The sequence below is a fragment of the Pteropus vampyrus genome, unplaced genomic scaffold (genome assembly GCF_000151845.1).
Source record: "Pteropus vampyrus isolate Shadow unplaced genomic scaffold, Pvam_2.0 Scaffold156, whole genome shotgun sequence".
In the NCBI taxonomy this organism is placed as follows: Eukaryota; Metazoa; Chordata; class Mammalia; order Chiroptera; family Pteropodidae; genus Pteropus; species Pteropus vampyrus.
In genome coordinates, this window is record NW_011888937.1 from 2745542 (window position 1) to 2753471 (window position 7930).

Sequence of the window (7930 nt, forward strand, 5' to 3'; positions counted from 1 at the left end):
GGTATCATAGAATTCAGTAAATATAATTTAAATGAAAAAAATCTTAGTACATAAAGGCAATTAGGATAAGCTCATGATGTATATAAAGTCAGCTAGTCTAGAAACCTCTGATTTTCAGCATGAACAAAGGTGATTATAGACAAGCATGTCTGAGAAATAAGCCTAAATATTGAAGAAGGTAGGGAAAGCTCTGTATCCAATGATTTTATAGTTTAATTCTTAAGATACAGTGCCAAAAGTAATTTGTATTTTAGATTAGAGGTTTGTGAATTTATTCTTTATGCTTTCAATAGAAAAATGTTCTATTTTGGAATTTTGTTCAGGAGAATTACTTATTTATTTATGTTCTTCGGAAGAAGACAAAGAGAATGCAATTTTAATTTCCATTGCTTGATTTTATTACATTAATTGAAAGTACAACAAAAATCTCATTTTAGTTAGGTACTGTCTAATTTCTTTATTTCTTTATTCTTCTTCTTCTTCATATTTCTTTTATTGAGGAGAAAAAAGTAGAAAAAATGCTCACCATTATTTTATAAGAAAAATATAAATACTTCTCTCTCTCGCTAAGCTTCTGACCAGTGCCCACAAGAAAGATTCTTTTAGGCACAGAGAATACTCCACAGAAGTATTAAAAGAAGGGAAAGAAGCCCCAATGGAAATATCATGCATTAACAATTGCAGGTGAGAAAATACAGAATTGCTGGGATACCCTAACACACGAATGCACGATCCAGGTGACTTTGGCCATGAGCATGATCTGGTCCTTCAAAGATTTGAGGCCTGTGGGACATATTGTAAATCTTAGGCCTGTCATAATACTGTGACTTTTGGATGCAATTGTTTTAAACTGAAAATGGCATTGATCTTTCCCTAGGGCCATTTAGAAAAGTGTAAGGGTACCACCCCTGACAGTTCCTAGTTGGGGATGGGTTAGCCAAGCATCTTGCATGATAAAGAATTTTCTCTAACCCAAAGTGGCAAAAGTGTTGATTGAGAAAAGCATGTATTTCATCCCAGAATTGAGGAAGAAGGGAACTGATGTTATTATTGGCTCTGGTTATAAAAATTAAAGAAAGAACTTTCAAGTTTTTTTCACATCCCGTGCAGCCCAGGAGACTGAAAGGAAAAAGGGATTTAAGAAATAACTTGTCTCCCAATTAAAGAATGGTCTTGAAAGAGTCCTTGAACTGCATATTTTAGAAGATTATGTTAACACTCCACTAAAGAAACCATATTACAAGGAGCAACAGGAACCTAGATGTCAATGTATGTGCTTCTACATCAATTTCATCATACCTACTGATACGAAATCATAGGAAGCTCAAACTAGACCATGTTCTTCCCTCATTTTACAGAGAAGAAATCCTGGGACTAACATGTTAAATATCTTGTCTATATTTAATAACTGAGGAAATAGATCCAGCACTTATATTCCATAAGATTCATGACTGTTAGCCACATATAACAATCGGACAATATTTGACATTTTTAACAAAGATGAGTAGGTTGTATGTGGAGTGTGTGTGTGTGTGTGTGTGTGTGTGTGTGTGTGTGTGTGTGTGTGTATAGGGGCATGGTGGAAGTATATGGAAATCCAACCTTTTTTTTTGTAGAATAATTATTATTTTCCTTAATTTTAATTTATGATTCTTAAACTTCTTATATTCATTGCTAACTACACTGTTCTTTAACTTTTTTGTTCTATGGACATAATTCTTAAATAACTCAAATCTTTTCCAAAAACAATGAATAAAAATATCCAGTATTTTATGAATGTTGTTTGTGAGTGATAATCTTCCATCTTCTCTAAATAAGTACTTTGGAAAAATAACATTTAAAGAGTCATATAAGCCTTTAGAATTGTTCTTTGTGAAGCTAATTTTGTAGTATTTGTAATGTTTGTTATTTCTGATATATTAAACCTAAAAAAAAAGGAAATGGTTTCTTTGCTATTACTCCCAGAATAAAGAGGGAATGTAGACAGCAAGAAAAATAAATTAAAGCCCATGGGTGCTTCCTCCTCAGCATATAAAAGCCTAACACTGTAAACACCTATGTCTAAGAATACATTTAAATACATCAATAGAGAAATGTTCAGGTAATTAATAAGGGTCACTAATTTCTCCAGTCCTGCTATAAGGCGAAAAATGAGTAGCTGAATCTAGATTGTGAAGATAAGCCACAGAGAAGTAGAAATGTTTGTCACCTAAAAATAATCATTAGAACATATGATTTAAGTAAGAGTATAAAATGATTGAAAGCTAAAACCAAATGCTATTTTCTTTTCTGCATTGGAAACCTGTGACTAATCTCACTAAAATATAAATTATTTTAAAAGAAAATGTGGGATTAAGGAAAAGTAGTTATTGAGTGTTGTCTATTAGATCACATTTTGTTGCAATGAACTACAATACTATGAATATAGATGGTGATTCTGATTTTGTTTCCATTATGAAGCTTTGGAAGTTGCAAACTGCTATTATACACTTTTGTAGCTTTCTTCACTGCCCTAGGTAGGCACTTAGAGATTTTTTGAGTGCTATCATTTCTAGGTGTTTCTTAATCATAAAACCTATGTGGGAATCTACCATGCAATTTGTGATACTAAGGTTTATTTTTGAATGGTTCAGTCAAATGAAAAGACATTGCATTTACATAAAATGATAAATACCCAAGTAAGTAGCAATGTTAATCCACAATGAAGTGTGTAGCATAGATCAGAGTTCTGCAGGGGTTCAGAGGAGGAGAGAAGAGCTAAACTTAGTCTCTATAATATATACATATTCTTTTAGATACAGGAGAGGATGGTGTTAGCCAGAGCTCCCCATCGAATTGTGTAGGTGTTATAATTGGTGTTCTTCAGGAGAAAGGTCAGTAATACTTGGTGACACCATATAACAGAATTGAGTTATCATCCCCTGGGCTTTTTCAACCTTCAAATATAGTAATAGGAGTCTCTTAAGTAGAAATAGACTAAACTGAATATAACTACTTACAGCCGAGCAGTTCCCAGAAGACGGACCCAGAGAGTTCAAAGCCAACTGCAATCAAGAGGTATGATACCACTTGAATGAAAAAACAAACAAACAACAACTGAAAAAGACTTAAAAGCAAATATCAAGTTCATTCATTCATCAGTGGGCACTTAAATTGTTTCCTCCCATGTCTTGGCTATTGTAAACAATGTTGCTAGGAATATGGGGGTGTAGATAGCTTTTCAAGTTAGTTATATTTATTTTTAGAGGTTAAATACATGAAAGTAGAATAACTGAGTCATGTGGTAGTTCTAGTTTTAATTTTTTATGGAATCTGCGCATTATTTTCCACAGTGGCTACACCAATTTACATTTCCAATAACAATGCACAAAGGTTTTTTTTTCTCCACATCTTTGCCAATGGGTGTCATCACTTGTATTATCAGTAGTAGTTATTCTAACAGGTTTGAGATGACATCTCATTGTGGTTTTGATTTACATTTACTTTTTGCATTTCTGGTAATGTTTTGTATTTTACTCTTATTTGTTTTATAGTCTAATGATTATTTTCATCTGACAAATATTCTTACTTCCCTGTTGTTTATTTTTGTAATCTAGATTCAGCTACTATGTTTCTTAAAATTCAAGACCATGTCAATTAGTAATTTTCATGCTTTAAAAGATGCGCTAAATGTAGAGATGATAAATATCCAATCTAATGACAATAAAAATATTAAACTCCAACAAAAAGTATAAACTTGATACTTCAGAGTTCAGTCATTAATTCTCATGTCCTTATAATATCCTATTAGAGCATCTATATTCTGACACCAACTGTTGTACTGAGGTACAATCCAGTACACCTAGTACTAGTGTTAGAATCCACAGGTTTAATGGCATGGTCCTACAAGACGGGTCCTACTTCAGATGCCAGCCACATGTAGGATCCTTATGTGCTTGCACTTCTGATCAACTGGCTACAAAATTGAGGGTTTCCAGGATACATCTCAGGTTTGATAATTCACTAGAATGAATCACAGAACTCACAACACTCCCATCACACTATACATACCATTTAATAACTCTTATTCATATTCTTATATGTATTTGTCTCTTTTAATGATTCTTTCCTTGACTTTTGGCAAAATTCATCATTCTGTTCTATTTTTGAACCTAGTCTAGATGTCTTCTATTAGGCATTTTGTTATAATTGTAGTTTAACTGCATGTGTCTCAATACATTTTTGCCTCCTTGAAAACAGAACTTGGACGTCGTTCCATAGTGTAGAGTTTAGCATGTCTGCTTTACATGCAGAAGGTCCTGGGTTCGCACCCCAGTGGAGCCATGGTCCATGGTCTACGGCCATGCCATCCTGTACAAGCCCGATGTCTGATCTCGGAAGCTAAACAGGGTCAGGCTTGGTTAGTACTTGAATGGGAGACCACCTAGGAAGACCAGGTGCTGTAGGCATAAATAATAATAATCATAAATAATAATAAAAAAAAAGAAAACAGGACTTAGGCCACTTTTTGCTCTTTATCTTCTATAGACCAGTTCTACTGTGTCTTTCACATACAGGAGACAAACATACATGCACACACACGCATGTATGTATATCCGTATATATATATAAATACATGTGTGCATGCATATATGTGTGTGTACAATGTACATGAGCTTGAACTAGAAGAGTTTTCTAATCGATTATGAAGTCCAACTATGTCTACTTTCTTGCTATTTTCCTAATTTCTCTTTCTCTTGCTATTGATCACTTACATGAAATACAGAAGATAAAAGATATTTCCCTCCTAAATGTTTTGCAACACTTGCAATGCCTATGAATTAGAAGTTTAGTCTCCACAACCAAGAATAACAATATCTAATAGGTTCTAATAGAGGCGCATTGATTTTTGTGAAACTGGGGAAAGAAAATATTCTGAGGGTGATTGCAGTGTAGAAATCCTCTATTTTTCCTGAAATAACTTCTCTCTTTTTTTTTTCCTTTGGACCCATACTCTCTTCCCTTTAAGATAATGAAGATGTAGAAAAAATTAATTAAGGTCTTTTAATTTCAGTTTCCAAATCTAATAAAATGACCTTATCACTATTGATGTTGATACGCAAGATTGAAAGAGGTACAGTTCCTCACATGTGGATTAAGTTTATGGCAAGCTCTTGCACTGAAGTTTGTTTCATAAAATGCAAATGCATTGTACAAGTAACCAATTTTCTTTCCTTGCATATTCCTTAACAGCCTGAAACAGATTTTGGCACCCCAAAATATGACCACCTGACTGATTTTCAACAACTAATTAAATGAAGACCCATCAAAGATATTCATATACTGCTGAGTTAAGCAATTCAGTGAAAAAAAAAAAGTGAAAGTACACTTCGAAATAAAAGAAAGAACAAAGGGAAAAAGAGAAACAGAAACATTATCCTCAGTTTAAAAATTGCTTGTCCCACAGAATGACAACCCCAATATTATATCATTCACCCATACTCTGATGGCCTGTACTATTAATCACCTTCTGAGCATATAGGTGTTCATATTAAAGTGAGTTTTGGGGAAGGGTCGGTGAGGCAGGGGTCATAAGTTTTCAAGAATGACCAACTTTCACTTTTCTAAGTGCTTTGAAGCTGAGTAGAAAATTTATATGAGAAATTATCTTTATCGGAGAGAGCACTTGGCATCAAATTTACTGTTGAAAAATTACAGAGAATCAACTTCTTATCTATTGGGACTCTTAATAGATATCTGATTCTGTTGTAGCACATCATTAATGAGTCTGCAAGAAATACAACATGGACATATCTTTCCCTGAAGTAATTAAAACACCAATGTACTAGATACACGTAAGCTACTAGGTGGGTGATCTTATCAAGCTTGACAATGTATCTTTCAAAATATTTTTTTCTTAAATTAACTAATCATAAAATTTCAAGTTTTGATAAGATTCTACCAATAAAAAAGCAATGCACATGGAAGTGGATTACTGCATGCAACCTGGTATATCTATTAAATGAAAGTGGCAATGAGAGGAGAATGTATGTGACAAACTCAAATGTCCTACAATCTTCTAGCATTCCTTATATACAAAAGGGAAATGGCCATAAAATATTTTTTAATGAATAACTGGTTGGGTTTTCACCTACAATTCTGAAATCTCTAACACTATATCAAATATTTTACATTCACATTGAAGCATTAAAATTAATGTATCTAATCAAATGCCATCTGACTAAAATTTCTTTAATTTAGCCTCTGTTCCAGAAGCTTAATATCAATCATAGATTACTGTTAATTAATGTACTTCATTTTTAAAAACGGTTTTAGGATTACAGAAAAATTGAATAGAATATAAAATTCCTATATACATGTTTTCCCACACTGTTTACTCCATTATTAACATCTTGCATTAGTGTGGTAGATGTTACAATTGACAGACCAAGATTGATATGTATTATTAACTAAAGTCTATAGCTTACATTAGGGTTCACTTTGTGTTGTAATTTCATGAGTTTCGACAAGTACATAATATCATATGTCCATCATTATGGTATCATGCAAAATAGTTCTACTACCCTGAAAATGCCTTGTGCTCTACCTATTCATTCCCAACCCCTTCCCATCAAAACCTCTGACTACCACTAAACATTTTACTTTCTATAGTTTTGGCTTTTCTAGCATGTAATATAGTTTGAATCATATAATATGAAGCCTTTTCAGACTGGCCTCTTTCATTTAGCAACATGTATTTAAATTTCCTTCATATCTTTTTATGGCTAGATAGTTCATTTCTTTTTATTGTTAAATAATATTTCATTGTAGGGATGTACCACAGTTTTTTTAGTCCATTCATCTATTGGAGGACATCACGGTTTCCTAAAGTACTGGGAGTAATATAAAAAGTTGCTGCAAACATTTCTGTTCAGGCTATTGTATGATAATTTTTAACTAATTTGTTAAATACCTGGGACACAATTGTTGGATCATATTCTGAGACTATGTATAGTTTTCTAAAGACTGCCGAACTATCTTTTTTTTTTTTTCTTTTTCAATAGCAGTAAATGAGAATAACTTTTGCTCCACATTCTCACTAGGACTTGGTGTATTAGAGTTTTGGACTTTAGCCATTCTAATAAGTTTATAGTAGTATCTCATTATTTTATTTATTATTATTTATTTTCTATTTGTTATTTAGTTATTAGGTTTTTTGTCTATTGAAATATAATAGACAATTAGTTGCTTGTATTTACATTGTACAATTCAATTAGTTTTTTTCACTTACAGTTGCATATAATAATATACCAGTTTCAATTGTATAGCATAGAGATCAGAGATCCACATAACTAACAAAGTGATCACCCTTTGAAGGTTAAATCTAGTAACCTTCTTCCCCTTATATATTTATTACAACATTGTTAACCATCTTAATATTTTTTTTATGTTTTAGTTATAGTTGGCATACAATACTATATTATACAGCATAGTTATTAGGCATCTATATAACTCACAAAGTGATCACCCTAATAAATCTAGTGCCCTCGTGATATTGTATATAGCTATTACAATACTATTTGTTGTATTCCTTATGCTGTACTTTCTATCTCCATAACTGTTTTGTAACTACCAAACTACTTCTTAATCTCTTCCCCATTTTTTCATTGATTCCCCTAACCTCTTCCTATCTGGTAACCCTCAAAGTATTGTCTGTATCTATGAGTTTGTTTCTGTTTTTTGCTTGTTTGTTTGTTTTGTTCTTTATGTTTCACATATACATGCAATAATATGGCATTTGTCTTCCTCTGTCTGACTTACTACACTCAGCACACTACCCTGTAGGTCCATTATAAAATATCTTTTCCCATCCCATTAATTTTAGTTTGTGTTTGTCTTTTAATCTGAAGTGGGTCTCTTGTAGACAGCATATGTAAAGGTCTTGTTTTCT

The 7930-nt window shown here is 32.6% G+C and overlaps 1 pseudogene; it reads left to right on the top strand.

Moving 5' to 3' along the window:
• Positions 1 to 4332: 4332 nt before the first annotated feature.
• On the top strand, positions 4333 to 4448 carry LOC111745508 (annotated as a pseudogene).
• The last annotated feature ends 3482 nt before the right edge of the window (positions 4449 to 7930 follow it).